Raw genomic sequence first — 16,463 nt, forward strand, 5'->3', positions numbered from 1 at the left:
TGTTCTGGAGCAGCTAGAAGGGAAAATCTGAGAGGGTGGAATGGTAGTCCATGACAAACTCTGGGATCTGTTCTGTAACTACTTATTGAAGTGTGCTTTGAAAATTATGACTTTTTTCTTTCTCTGCTGTGTATATATGTTATATTATACAATAAAAAACAATTTCAAAAACTTGGCATAAGGATAGACATAAAGATCAATGGAATACAGCTGAGAGTTCAAAAATAACCTTCCTGGTAACGTGGGACAGAAATCCTAGAATGAGCTGAGACTCAGCATCAAGGGATTGAGAAAAACTTCTCGACCGAAAGGGGGAAGAGAAAAATGAGACAAAATAAAGTGTCAATGACTGAGAGATTCCAAACAGAGTCGAGAGGTTATCCTGGAAGTTATTCTTACACATTAAGTAGATATCACCTTGTTATTCAAGATGTAATAGAGAGGCTGGAGGGAACTGCCTGAAAATGTAGAGCTGTGTTCCAGTAGCCATGTTTCTTGATGATGATTGTATAATGATATAGCTTTCACAATGTGACTGTGTGATTGGGAAAACCTTGTGTCTGATGCTCCTTTTATCTACCTTAACAGCAGACGAGTAGAATATACGGAATAAAAATGAATAATAGGGGGAACAAATGTTAAAATAAATTTAGTTTGAAATGCTAGCGATCAATGAAAGCGAGGGGTAAGGGGTATGGTAGGTATAATTTTTTTTTCTTTTCTGTTTTCTTTTTATTTCTTTTTCTATTGTCTTTTTATTTCTTTTTCTGAATTGATGCAAATGTTCTAAGAAATGATGAATATGCAACTAAGTGATGATATTGTGAATTACTGATTATATATGTTGGTGTTTTATTTGGTTTGTTAAATTTTTTTTAATAAATAAATAAATAAACCCACACATCCATAGCCAATTTATTTCTGACAAGGGCTTGAAGTCCATTCAATGGGGAAACAAGAGTTTCTTTCATATTTGGTACTGGGACAACTGGAAATCATCATATAAAATAATGAACATGGACCTTTACTTCTCACAATATACAAAAATTAGTTTAACTTAGATCAATGACCTAAATATAAGAGCTAAAACTATAAAATTTCTACAAAAACATATGAAAATATTTTCAAGACCTTGTGTTAGGCAGTGTATTTTTGGACTTAACACAAAAGGCACAAACAAGAAAATAAATAATAGATTGAATGGACTTCGTCAAAATTTAAAAAGTTTGTGCATCATAGCACATTATCAAGAAACAGAAAAGACAACCTATCAGAATGGGAGAATATACTTAAAATGTGATAAGGTTTTAATATTCAGAATATATAAAGAGCTCCTACAACTCAACAAGAGAAAGACAAACAACCCAAGTAAATAACGGTTGAAAGATTTGAATAGACAGCCCTCCAGAGAAGATATTCAAATGGCCAATAAGTGTATGAAAAAATGCTCAACATCATTAACCATTAGGGAAATGCACATTAAAACTGCAATGAGATCCCAAGAGTGGTAGTTAAATTCGGTTGTCAACTTGGTCAGGTGAAGGCACCTAGTTCTGCGGCTGTGGGCATGAGCCAATGGTATGTGAACCTCATCTGTTGCTGATTAAATCTGCAGTTGGCTGGGAGGTGTACCTGCTGCAATGAATGACGTTTGATTTAACTGGCTGGTGCTTAAATGAGAGAGTTCAACATAGTACAGCCCAAGCAGCTCAGCATACCTCATTTCAGCATGCGCAGCTCAGCCCAGGCCTTTGGAGATGCAGAAAGAAATCACCCCGGAAAGTTGTGGGAACCCAGAGGCCTTGGAGAGAAGGCCAGCAGAGACCATCCTGTGCCTTCCCACGTAAGAAAGTACCTCAGATGAAAGTTAGCTGCCTTTCCTCTGAAGAACTAACGAAATAAATCCCCTTTTATTAAAAGCCAATCCGTGACTTCCGGAGAAGATGGCGGCTTAGTAAGACGCGCGGGTCTTAGTTCCTCCTCCAGAAAAGCAACTAAAGAAACAGAAACAATACGAAACAGCTCCCAGAGCCACGACAGAGACCAAAAAGACAGCGTACCCCATTCTGGAATGGCTGAACGGGCAGGGAGAATCCGCTGCGGTGAGATACCCGAGGGGCGCGCGTTTCCCCGGCAGGGGCGGCTGGCGACTGGGGTCCCCTCCACGCACGTGGCTCCCCAGTCTCACTGGGAACGTTGGATAGCGGGGCCCTCCCGCCACGCTTGGCGTCTCGGGCCAGCTGGGCAATTTGGACCAGCACTCCCCCAAGCCGCGGCGGCCGGTGACCCCCCCCACTCCACGCGCAGTTTCCTGGGCCGACTGCGAGATTCGGATTGGCAAGTTAAAGGAGCCACAGCATCTTTTACTAGTGGGCCCCGCAGACAGTCGAGCGCCACGAGCGCCACCTACTGGGCAGGAAAAGAAAAACAGAGCCCAGAGATTTCACAGAAAAACCTTTCAACCAGCAGGGTCCCACACCCAGGGAAATCTGATCAAATGCCCAGACACCAGCAGAAAATAATGGATGCCGCTCGGAAAATTGAAGATATGGCCCAGTCAAAGGAACAAACCAATAGTTCAAATGAGATACAGGAGCTGAGACAACTAATGCTGAATATACGAACAGAAATGGAAAAACTCTTCAAAAACCAAATCAATAGACTTCCTGGAAGATGGCGGCTTAGTAAGACGCGCGGATCTTAGTTTCTTCTCCAGGACACCTACTAGGGGAGTAGAAACGATACAGAAAGCACCCAAAGCCACAACAGAGATAAAAAAGACAGCGTACCCCATCCTGGAACGGCTGGCTGGCTGAGAGAAGCAGCTCAGGTGAGATCGCCGAGGCGCGCGGCTCTTACCGGGCGGGGTGGCAAGCGGCCGGAGTTACTCCCTTCCCCCTTCCCGGGCCGGCTGGGAGAATTGGAGAGGCGGTCCCCTGAAACAAAGACGGCTGGCGCCCACACCACGCGCAGCCCCCGGACCAACTGAGAGAATTGGATCGGAAACCCCCAGGCCGCGGAGAACGGTGACCCCGTGACTCCCGGGGAACGTGCACTCTCTCGGGCGGGCCGCTGCCGCTGGCGCCCTCCCGCCACGCTTGTTGCCCAGGGCCGACTAGGAAATTCGGACGGGCTCTTTCCCTGGCTGCGGCGACCAGCAACCCTCCCTGCGTTCGGACCCCGGGCCGGCTCAAGCCGCTTCGGCTAGCGAACCCCCAGGACGGCGAGAGTTTTCCAAAGTTTAAGGTCCCACAGCACCTTTTACTGGTGGGACCCGCAGACAAACGTGTGCCACGAGCGCCACCTACTGGGCAGGATAAGAAAAACAGAACCCAGAGATTTCACAGAAAAATCTTCCAAACTTTTGGATCCAATACCCAGGGAAATCTGTCTAAATGCGCAGACGCCAACAGAAGATAACGGATCACGCTCAAATAATTGAAAATATGGCCCAGTCAAAGGAACAAACCAATAGTTCAAATGAGATACAGGAGCTGAGACAACTAATGCTAAATATACGAACAGAAATGGAAAACCTCTTCAAAAACGAAATCGATAAAATGAGGGAGGACATGAAGAAGACATGGGCTGAACATAAAGAAGAAATAGAAAAACTGAAAAAGCAAATCACAGAACTTATGGAAGTGAAGGACAAAGTAGAAAAGATAGAAAAAACAATGGATACCTACAATGATAGATTCAAAGAGACAGAAGATAGAATTAGTGATTTGGAGGATGGAACATCTGAATTCCAAAAAGAAACAGAAACTATCGGGAAAAGAATGGAAAAATTTGAACAGGGTATCAGGGAACTCAAGGACAATATGAACCGCACAAATATACGTGTTGTGGGTGTCCCAGAAGGAGAAGAGAAGGGAAAAGGAGGAGAAAAACTAATGGAAGAAATTTTCACTGAAAATTTCCCAACTCTTATGAAAGACCTAAAATTACAGATCCAAGAAGTGCAGCGCACCCCAAAGAGATTAGACCCAAATAGGCGTTCTCCAAGACACTTACTAGTTAGAATGTCAGAGGTCAAAGAGAAAGAGAGGATCTTGAAAGCAGCAAGAGAAAAACAATCCATCACATACAAGGGAAACCCAATAAGACTATGTGTAGATTTCTCAGCAGAAACCATGGAGGCTAGAAGACAGTGGGATGATATATTTAAATTACTAAAAGAGAAAAACTGCCAACCAAGACTCCTATATCCAGCAAAATTGTCCTTCAAAAATGAGGGAGAAATTAAAACATTCTCAGACAAAAAGTCACTGAGAGAATTTGTGACCAAGAGACCAGCTCTGCAAGAAATACTAAAGGGAGCACTAGAGTCAGAACCAAAAAGACAGAAGAGAGAGGTATGGAGAAGAGTGTAGAAAGAAGGAAAGTCAGATATGATATATATATAATACAAAAGGCAAAATGGCAGAGGAAAATATTATCCAAACAGTAATAACACTAAATGTTAATGGACTGAATTCCCCAATCAAAAGACATAGATTGGCAGAATGGATTAAAAAACAGGATCCTTCTATATGCTGTCTACAGGAAACACATCTTAGACCCAAAGATAAACATAGGTTGAAAGTGAAAGGTTGGGAAAAGATATTTCATGCAAATAACAACCAGAAAATAGCAGGAGTGGCTATACTAATATCCAACAAGTTAGACTTCAAATGTAAAACAGTTAAAAGAGACAAAGAAGGACACTATATACTAATAAAAGGAACAATTAAACAAGAAGACATAACAATCATAAATATTTATGCACCGAACCAGAATGCCCCAAAATACGTGAGGAATACACTGCAAACACTGAAAAGGGAAATAGACACAAATACCATAATAGTTGGAGACTTCAATTCCCCACTCTCATCAATGGACAGAACATCTAGACAGAGGATCAATAAAGAAATAGAGAATCTGAATATTACTATAAATGAGCTAGACTTAACAGACATTTATAGGACATTACATCCCACAACAGCAGGATACACCTTTTTCTCAAGTGCTCATGGATCATTCTCAAAGATAGACCATATGCTGGGTCACAAAGCAAGTCTTAACAAATTTAAAAAGATTGAAATCATACACAACACTTTCTCGGATCATAAAGGAATGAAGTTGGATATCAATAATAGGCAGAATGCCAGAAAATTCACAAATACCTGGAGGCTCAACAACACACTCTTAAACAACGAGTGGGTCAAAGAAGAAATTGCAAGAGAAATTAGTAAATACCTCGAGGCAAATGAAAATGAAAACACAACATATCAAAACTTATGGGATGCAGCAAAGGCAGTGCTAAGAGGGAAATTTATTGCCCTAAATGCCTATATCAGAAAAGAAGAAAAGGCAAAAATGCAGGAATTAACTGTTCAATTGGAAGAACTGGAGAAAGAACAGCAAACTAATCCCAAAGCAAGCAAAAGGAAAGAAATAACAAAGATCAGAGCAGAAATAAATGAAATTGAAAATATGAAAACAGTAGAGAAAATCAATAAGACCAGAAGTTGGTTCTATGAGAAAATCAATAAGATTGATGGGCCCCTATCAAGATTGACAAAAAGAAGAAGAGAGAGGATCCAAATAAATAAGATCAGAAATGGAAGAGGAGACATAACTACTGACCTCACAGAAATAAAGGAGGTAATAACAGGATACTATGAACAACTTTACGCTAATAAATACAACAATTTAGAGGAAATGGATGGGTTCCTGGAAAGATATGAACAACCGACTTTGACTCAAGAAGACATAGATGACCTCAACAAACCAATCACAAGTAAAGAAATTGAATTAGTCATTCAAAAGCTTCCTAAAAAGAAAAGTCCAGGACCAGATGGCTTCACATGTGAATTCTACCAAACGTTCCAGAAAGAATTAGTACCAATTCTCTTCAAACTCTTCAAAAAAATCGAAGTGGAGGGAAAACTACCTAATTCATTCTATGAAGCCAACATCACCCTCATACCAAAACCAGGCAAAGATATTACAAAAAAAGAAAACTACAGACCAATCTCTCTAATGAATACAGATGCAAAAATCCTCAATAAAATTCTAGCAAATCGTATCCAACAACACATTAAAAGAATTATACATCATGACCAAGTAGGATTCATCCCAGGTATACAAGGATGGTTCAACATAAGAAAATCAATTAATGTAATACACCATATCAACAAATCAAAGCAGAAAAATCACATGATCATCTCAATTGATGCAGAGAAGGCATTCGACAAGATTCAACATCCTTTCCTGTTGAAAACACTTCAAAAGATAGGAATACAAGGGAACTTCCTTAAAATGATAGAGGGAATATATGAAAAACCCACAGCTAATATCATCCTCAATGGGGAAAAATCGAAAACTTTCCCCCTAAGATCAGGAACAAGACAAGGATGTCCACTATCACCACTATTATTCAACATTGTGTTGGAGGTTCTAGCCAGAGCAATTAGACAAGAAAAAGAAATACAAGGCATCAAAATTGGAAAGGAAGAAGTAAAACTATCACTGTTTGCAGACGATATGATACTATACGTCGAAAACCCGGAAAAATCCACAACAAAACTACTAGAGCTAATAAATGAGTACAGCAAAGTAGCAGGTTACAAGATCAACATTCAAAAATCTGTAGCATTTCTATACACTAGTAATGAACAAGCTGAGGGGGAAATCAAGAAACGAATCCCATTTACAATTGCAACTAAAAGAATAAAATACCTAGGAATAAATTTAACTAAAGAGACAAAAAACCTATATAAAGAAAACTACAAAAAACTGCTAAAAGAAATCACAGAAGACCTAAATAGATGGAAGGGCATACCGTGTTCATGGATTGGAAGACTAAATATAGTTAAGATGTCAATCCTACCTAAATTGATTTACAGATTCAATGCAATACCAATCAAAATCCCAACAACTTATTTTTCAGAAATAGAAAAACCAATAAGCAAATTTATCTGGAAGGGCAGGGTGCCCCGAATTGCTAAAAACATCTTGAGGAAAAAAAACGAAGCTGGAGGTCTCGCGCTGCCTGACTTTAAGGCATATTATGAAGCCACAGTGGTCAAAACAGCATGGTATTGGCATAAAGATAGATTTATCGACCAATGGAATCGAATAGAGTGCTCAGATATAGACCCTCTCATCTATGGACATTTGATCTTTGATAAGGCAGTCAAGCCAACTCACCTGGGACAGAGCAGTCTCTTCAATAAATGGTGCCTAGAGAACTGGATATCCATATGCAAAAGAATGAAAGAAGACCCATCTCTCACACCCTATACAAAAGTTAACTCAAAATGGATCAAAGATCTAAACATTAGGTCTAAGACCATAAAACAGTTAGAGGAAAATGTTGGGAGATATCTTATGGATCTTACAACTGGAGGTGGTTTTATGGACCTTAAACCTCAAAATTAAACACTTTTGTGCATCAAAGAACTTCATCAAGAAAGTAGAAAGACAGCCTTCACAATGGGAGACAATATTTGGAAATGATATATCAGAGAAAGGTCTAGTATCCAGAATTTATAAAGAGATTGTTCATCTCAACAACAAAAAGACAGCCAACCCAATTACAAAATGGGAAAAAGACTTGAACAGACACCTCTCAGAAGAGGAAATACGGATGGCCAAGAGGCACATGAAGAGATGCTCAATGTCCCTGGCCATTAGAGAAATGCAAATCAAAACCACAATGAGATATCATCTCACACCCACCAGAATGGCCATTATCAACAAAACAGAAAATGACAAGTGCTGGAGAGGATGCGGAGAAAGAGGCACACTTATCCACTGTTGGTGGGAATGTCAAAGGGTGCAACCACTGTGGAAGGCAGTTTGGCGGTTCCTCAAAAAGCTGAATATAGAATTGCCATACGACCCAGCAATACCATTGCTAGGTATCTACTCAAAGGACTTAAGGGCAAAGACACAAACGGACATTTGCACACCAATGTTTATAGCAGCATTATTTACAATTGCAAAGAGATGGAAACAGCCAAAATCTCCATCAACAGAAGAGTGGCTAAACAAACTGTGGTATATACATACGATGGAATATTATGCAGCTTTAAGACAAGATAAACTTATGAACCATGTAATAACATGGATGGACCTAGAGAATATTATGCTGAGTGAATCCAGCCAAAAACTAAAGGACAAATACTGTATGGTCCCACTGATGTGAACGGACATTCGAGAATAAACTTGAAATATGTCATTGGTAACAGAGTTCAGCAGGAGTTAGAAACAGGGTAAGACAATGGGTAATTGAAGCTGAAGGGATGCAGACTGTGCAACAGGACTAGATACAAAAACTCAAAAATGGACAGCACAATAATACCTAATTGTAAAGTAATCATGTTAAAACACTGAATGAAGCTGCATCTGAGCTATAGGTTTTTGTTTTGTTTTGTTTTGATTTTACTATTATTACTTTTATTTTTCTCTCTATATTAACATTCTATATCTTTTTCGGTTATGTTGCTAGTTTTTCTAAACCAATGCAAATGTACTAAGAAATGATGATCATGCATCTATGTGATGATGTTAAGAATTAATGATTGCATATGTAGAATGGTATGATCTGTAAATGTTGGGTTAATTTCTTTTTATCCGTTAATTAAAAAAAAAAAAAAAAAAAGAGAAGGGATAATTGGAGCTGAAGGGATACAGACTGTACAACGGGACTGGATATAAAAACTCAGAAATGGACAGCACAATACTACCCAATTGTAATGCAATTATGTTAAAACACTGAATGAAGCTGCATGTGAGGTATAGGTTTTTTGTTTTTGTTTTTTTTGTTTTTTTTTCTTTCTATTATTGTTTTAATTCTTATTCTGTTGTCTTTTTATTTCTTTTTCTAAATCGATGCAAATGTACTAAGAAATGATGAATATGCAACTATGTGATGTTATTAAGAATTACTGATTGTACATGTAGATTGGAATGATTTCTAATTGTTTTGTTAATTCTTTTTTTAATTAAAAAAAAAAAAAAACCAAATCAATAAATTGAGGGAGGACATGAAGAAGACATGGGCTGAACAAAAAGAAGAAATAGAAAATCTGAAAAAACAAATCACAGAACTTATGGGAGTGAAGGACAAAGAAGAAAAAATGGAAAAAACAATGGATACCTACAATGGTAGATCTAAAGAGACAGAAGCTACAATTAGTGAACTGGAGGATGGAACATCTGAACTCCAAAAAGAAACAGAAACTATAGGGGAAAGAATGGAAAAACTTGAGCAGGGGATCAGGGAACTGAATGACAATATGAAGCGCACAAATATACGTGTTGTGGGGGTCCCAGAAGGAGAAGAGAAGGGAAAAGGAGGAGAAAAACTAATGGAAGAAATTTTCACTGAAAATTTCCCAACTCTTATGAAAGACCTAAATTTACAGATCCAAGAAGTACAGCGCACCCCAAAGAGAATAGACCCAAATAGGCGTTCTCCAAGACACTTACTAGTTAGAATGTCAGAGGTCAAAGAGAAAGAGAGGATCTTGAAAGCAGCAAGAGAAAAACAATCTGTCACATACAAGGGAAACCCAATAAGACTATGTGTAGATTTCTCAGCAGAAACCATGGAAGCTAGACGACAGTGGGATGATATATTTAAATTACTAAAAGAGAAAAACTGCCAACCAAGACTTCTATATCCAGCAAAATTGTCCTTCAAAAATGAAGGAGAAATTAAAACATTTGTAGACAAAAAGTCACTGAGAGAATTTGTGACCAAGAGACCAGCTCTGCAAGAAATACTGAAGGGAGCACTAGAGTCAGATACGAAAAGACAGAAGAGAGAGGTATGGAGTAAAGTGTAGAAAGAAGGAAAATCAGATATGATATATATAATACAAAAGCCAAAATGGTAGAGGAAAATATTATCCAAACAGTAATAACACTAAAAGTTAATAGACTGAATTTCCCAATCAAAAGACATAGAATGGCAGAATGGATTACGACCCAGCAATACCACTGCTAGGTATCTACTCAAAGGACTTAAGGGCAAAGACACAGACGGACATTTGCACACCAGTGTTTATAGCAGCATTATCTACAATTGCAAAGAGATGGAAACAGCCAAAATGTCCATCAACAGACGAGTGGCTAAACAAACTGTGGTGTATACCTACGATGGAATATTATGCAGCTTTAAGACAGACTAAACTTATGAAGCATGTAATAACATGGATGGACCTAGAGAACATTATGCTGAGTGAGTCTAGCCAAAAACTAAAGGACAAATATTGTATGGTCCCACTGATGTGAACCGACATTCGAGAATCAGCTTGGAATATATCATTGGTAACAGAGACCAGCAGGAGTTAGAAACAGGGTAAGATAATGGGTAATTGGAGCTGAAGGGATACAGACTGTGCAACAGGACTAGATACAAAAACTCAAAAATGGACAGCACAATAATACCTAAGTGTAATGTAACTATGTTGGAACACTGAATGAAGCTGCACCTGAAATATGGTTTTTTGTTTGTTTGTTTGTTTGTATCTTTTGTTTTTGTTTTTTTCTTTTTCCTTTTTATATATATATTTTTTATTAGTATTATTATTTTAATTCTCTTCTCTATATTAACATTCTATATCTTTTTCTGCTGTTTTGCTAGTTCTTTTCCTAAATCGATGCAAATGTACTAAGAAATGATGATCATACATCTATGTGATGATACTAAGAATTACTGAGTGCATGTGTAGAATGGAATGATTTCTAAATGTTGTGTTAATTTCTTTTCTTTTTTTTGATTAATAAAAAAAAATTAAAAAAAAAAAAGCCAATCCGTGTCTGGTGTGTTGCATTCCGGCAGCTAGCAAACGAGAACACCATGTCACGCCCACTAGAATGGCTATTATTAAAGGAAACTGGAAATAACAAGTGTTGACAAGGATGTGGAGAAATAGGAACCTTAGTACACTGTTGGTGGGAGTGTAAAGTGGTGCAGCTGCTGTGGAAAACATTTTGGTAGTTCCTCAGAAAGATAAGCACAGAATTGCCGTATGACTGCCAAGTCCATAACTAGGGATCTATCCAAAGGAACTGAAAGCAGGAACTCCGAAAGAAATTTGATACCAACGTTCATCACGGCATTATTCACAACAGCCAAAAAGTTTGGAAGGAACCCAAGTGTCCACCAGCAGATGAACGGATAAGCAAAATATGGTCCATCCATGCAATGGAACATTATTCAGCCATGAAAAGGAGTCGCGTGCTGCCTCATACTACAACATGGGCGAACCTCAAAGACGTCTTACTGAGTGTTCTAGTTTTCTAGCTGCCAGAATGCAACACACAAGAGATGGATTGGCTTTTAATAAAAGGGGATTTATTTTGTTAATTCTTCAGAGGAAAGGCAGCTAACTTTCCACTGAGGTTCTTTCTTACGTGGAAGGCACAGGATGGTCTCTGCTGGTCTTCTCTCCAGGCCCCTGGGTTCCAACAACTTTCCCCGGGGTGATTTCTTTCTGCATCTCCAAAGGCCTGGGCTGAGCTGCGAGTGCTGAGATGAGGAATGCTGAGCTGCTTAGGCTGTGCTACTTTGTGCTCTCTCATTTAAGCACCAGCCAATTAAGTCAAACGTCACTCATTGCAGCAGGCACGCCTCCTAGCCGACTGCAGATGTAATCAGCAACAGATGAGGTTCACGTATCATTGGCTCATGTCCACAGCCACAGAACTAGGTGCCTTCACCTGGCCAAGTTGACAACTGAATCTAACTGCCACACTGAGTATGATAAGTCAGACACAGTAGAACAAATACAGTATGAACTCACTGAAGTGAAATAATAGAATAAGCAAATGCATAGAGAAAGAGCAGCCTACAGGGTGCTGGGAGCAGAGGTGGTAGTGGGAATTGAGGTGTTTAATGCTTAATGGGTACAGAACATCTGTTTGAGGTGATGCAAAAAAATTAGTAATGGATGGTGGAAATGGTGGCACATTGTGAGCATAATTACCAGTGAATTGTATACATTTGAAAGTGATTAAAATGGGAAATGTTATAATGCATGCTATGTTTTCACAATAAGCATTTAAATTATATTTTTAAAAGAAGAAAGAAAATGAAAAGATAAGCTTTCACGGCTAGGAAGAAATATCCACAAATCATATATCTGAAAAAGACTCATATCTAGAATCTATGAAGAACTGTTACAACTCAATAATAAGAAAACAAACGACATTATAAAATGAGTACATGATTTGAACAGACATTTCACCAAAGAAGGTATTTAAATAGCTAAATAAGCACACAAAAAACAATGCCTAACATCAGTAGTTATTAGGGAAAAGCAAATTAAAGCCACAATTATAACCATGCAATAGGATGGCTACAATCAAAAAGACTGCTGCTGTTGAGGATGTGGGGAAACTAGAACCTTTGCACAGGGTTGGAGAGAATGTGTGATGGTGCAGTCACTTTGGAAGGCAGTTTAGCAGTTTCTTAACAAGTTAAACAGAATTTGTTCATATGACCACACAATTCCACTCCTTGGTATTTATTCAAGAGAAAGGAAACATTCCCACACAAAGCATTTTTTAGACTGAGGGTCCTATTCATAATAGCCAAAAAGTGGAAACAATCCAAATATCCATTAAACGGTGAATGAATAAATAAATGTGCTGTGTCCTTGACATCCAGGGGTGAAAGTCTCCCTGGCGACATGGGAGAGGACTCCCAGGGATGAATCCAGACCTGGCACCGTGAGATCATCAATTTCATCCTGACCAAATGGGGGGAAAGAAGTGTAATTAATAAAGTATCAGTGGCAGAGAGAGTTCAAATAGAGTTGACAGGCTACTCTGGAGGTTGCTCTTACACAAGCTTCAGGCAGACCTTGCTACCCATCATAACCTGCCAACCCCCAACCAGAACCACTCCAGCCAATCCTAAAGAACACGTAGGGCAATTTATAAGATTGCACAAGGGTTCCTGGCACTAGAGTAACTTTCCATAAACCTACAACCTCCAGATGGGTCCCTGGTCCAGATAAGTCCTGAAACCTAGCCCAGCCTCTCCAGAACATCAGATAGTTTCATCTCCCCACCCCATATCAGTGATAGACCCTTGCAATATAAAAAGTTTAGAATTGCCATAGCCCAAACAACCCCAAAGAGAGGGATGGAAAGATCAAAGGTGATGGTGGAATTATACATAGAAGATAGGAATTAACAAATGAATATGAATGCTGAATCATTAAATTGATATCTCTTTTAGTCTCCAGTATTTTAGAGCAGCCAGAAGTAAAAACCTAAAATTGTGAAATTGTAATCCATGTCAAAGTCTGAAATGTGTTCTACAACTAATTGTGGTGCTGTGCTTGGAAATTTATAGATTTTTTTTGTATTTATGTTATTGTTCACAGAAAAAGAAGGAAAAAAAGTTGATTGTGGTGAAAAAGTATTTAAGCCCTCTAGCCTCCTATATTCTGGAGCAGCTAGAAGGAAAAATGTGAGGGGATTGTATGGTAGCCCATGACAAACTCTGGGATCTACTCTGTAATCATTTTTCGAAGAGTGCTTTGAAGACTATTTCTTTCTTATTTCTTTGCTTTGTGTATATGTTATACTATCCAATAAAAAAAGTTAAAAAAAATGTCCTGTGTCCTTTCAGTGGAACACTGCACAACAATAGGAAGGCATGAAATACTGTACATCCTACGGCATGGAGGAGCCTTTTTCGAGAATGTGCTAAGTCCTTGTTATTCAAGATGTAGTGGAGAGGCTGGAGGGAACTGCCTGAAAATGTAGAGCTGTGTTCCAGTAGCCATGTTTCTTGAGGATGATTGAATAATGATACAGCTGTCACAGTGTGACTGTGTGATTGTGAAAACCTTGTGTCTGATGCTCCTTTTATCTACCTTAACAGCAGACGAGTAGAACATATGGAATAAAAATGAATAATAGGGGGGAACAAATGTTAAAATAAATTTAGTTTGAAATGTTAATGATCAATGAAAGGGAGGGGTAAGGGGTATGGTATGTATACATTTTTTTCTGTTTTCGTTTTATTTCTTTTTCTAAATAGATACAAATGTTCCAAGAAATGATCATGATGATGAATATGCAATTACGTGATGTTATTGTGAATTACTGACTGTATATGTAGAACGGAATGATCAAAATAAGATTGTTTGCGTTTGTTTGAGAGTTTTTTGTATTTAAAAATGTTTTTTAATTAATAAAAAATAAAATAAATAATGATAAAAAAAGAGAAGACAGGATGTTACAAATGACTGCTGAATCACTATAGTGATATTTCTTTTAGCCTCTAGTGTTTTGGAGCAGCTAGAAGGAAAAACAAACTGTGGAATGGTAACCCATACCAAACTATGAAATATGTTCTGTAGCTGCTTGTTAGAATGTACTTTGAAAATTACTGCTTTTTCTTTTTTTGTATATATGTTATATTACACAATAAAAAACATTAAAGGAAAAAAAAAAGAACGTGCTAAGTGCAAACACTAGGTATAAAAGACTACAAAATATTCCATTTACAAAAATGTTTTTTTACGTGTGGGTTGGTAGCTGATTTCTTTTTTTTAATGCAGTTTTATTGAGATATATTCACAAATCCTAGAAACCATCGGAAGTGTACAATCACTGGTTCACAGTATCATCACACAGCTGTGCATATACAGCCCCGTGATCAAATTTAGAACATTGTCGTCACTCCAGAAAGAAAATAAAATAAAAAAGGAAACCCAAATCCTCCCATACTCTTTAATGCCCCCTGTACTACATAACTGACTGTTACTACTGTTGATGAAAGAATATTAATATTACTATTAATTATAGTCCATAGTTTGCAATAGGTACATATTCCCCACATACCCTTCTATTATTAACTACTTGTATAGGGCTGTACATTTGTTAAGTACATTAAAGAACTTTTAAATATTTATTCAGTTAATCATGGGCATTGCCCACCAGAAGCTTCTCTGTTATACACTCCCATGTTTTAACCTCCAGCTTTTCTCCTGGTCACATGCATGATTCTAAACTTCCCCTTTCTACCACATTCACACAGCATTCAGCTCTGTTAATCATTCTCACAATAACGTGCTACCGTCACCTCTGTCCATTTTCAGACATTTAAGGTCAACCTCATGAAACATTCTGTACATATCAAGCAACCGCCCCCACTTCTTTACCTTCTATATAAATGTTTTTTAAAGGCAAATGTATAGAGCCAAAAAGCAGAACAGTGGTTTCAGAGGGAGGTAGGAAATAGGGGTTCACTGAAAATGGGCATCGCAGATCTTTCTAGAATGACAGAAATATGCCAAACCTGGATTGTAGTTATGTTTGCAAAACTGTAAATTTACTAAAAAATCATTAAATTATCCAGTTAAAATAAGTAGATGTTAAGGTATGTAAATTATATCTCAATATATATGTTACAAATACATGAACAAGCTAAAATAAAAAACTAAACTAATGTGGTTAGGGTCATAATATTAGGTGGTGGGGTTCGCCCCTGTGAAACTTAATCCTGCAAAAAATAGACTAGGCTCGCTTTAAAGAGTCACCCCCAGAGATCCTCTTTTGTTGCTCAAATGTGGCCTCTCTCTAAGCCAATGTGGCAAGAGAACTCACCGCCCTCCCCCTTTTGACTCCCAGGGGTGTAAATCTTCCCGGCAACGTGGGACAGAAATCCTGGGATGAGCCAGGACCCGGCATCAAGGGATTGAGAAAGCCTTGACCAAAAAAAAAAAAAAAAAAAAGGGGAGAAGAGAGAAGTGAGATTAAAAAGTTTCAGTAGCTGAGAGATTTCAAACAGTCGAGAGGTTATCCTGGAGGTTATTCTTCTGCATTATATAGATATCCCCTTTTTAGTTTATGGTGTATTGGAGTGGCTAGAGGGAAGTACCTGAAACTGTTGAACTGTGTTCCAGTAGCCTTGATTCTTAAAGATGAATTGTGTAAAGATATAACTTTTATAAAATGTGACTGTGTGATTGTGAAAACCTTGTGTCTGATGCTCCTTTTATCTAGGGTATGGATAGATGAGTGAAAAATATGGATACAAAATAAACAAATAATAGGAGGGACAAAGGTTAAATTGGGTAGATGGAAATACTAGTAGTGAGTGAGAGGGAGGGGTAAGGAGTATGGTATGCATGAGTTTTTTCCTTTTGTCTTTTTATTTTTTTTCCTAGAGTGATGCAAATGTTCTAAAAAATGACCATGGTGATGAATACACAACTATGTGATGATATCGTGAGCCACTGATTTTGCACCATGTATGGACTGTTCGTATGTTAAGATTCGTCAATAAAAATATTTTTTTTTAAAAAGCACTTGATTCTAAAATCTCCCATTTGGGGAGATTTTAAAAAATGAGATAGTATAGTCCAATGCCAATGGGATACTTCCTTAATAGGTGTTTTCCATTCTATAACTACCGGTAATCCATTTAGACTTTCCTAAGT

The sequence above is a fragment of the Tamandua tetradactyla genome, chromosome 2 (genome assembly GCF_023851605.1).
Source record: "Tamandua tetradactyla isolate mTamTet1 chromosome 2, mTamTet1.pri, whole genome shotgun sequence".
Taxonomy (NCBI): domain Eukaryota; kingdom Metazoa; phylum Chordata; class Mammalia; order Pilosa; family Myrmecophagidae; genus Tamandua; species Tamandua tetradactyla.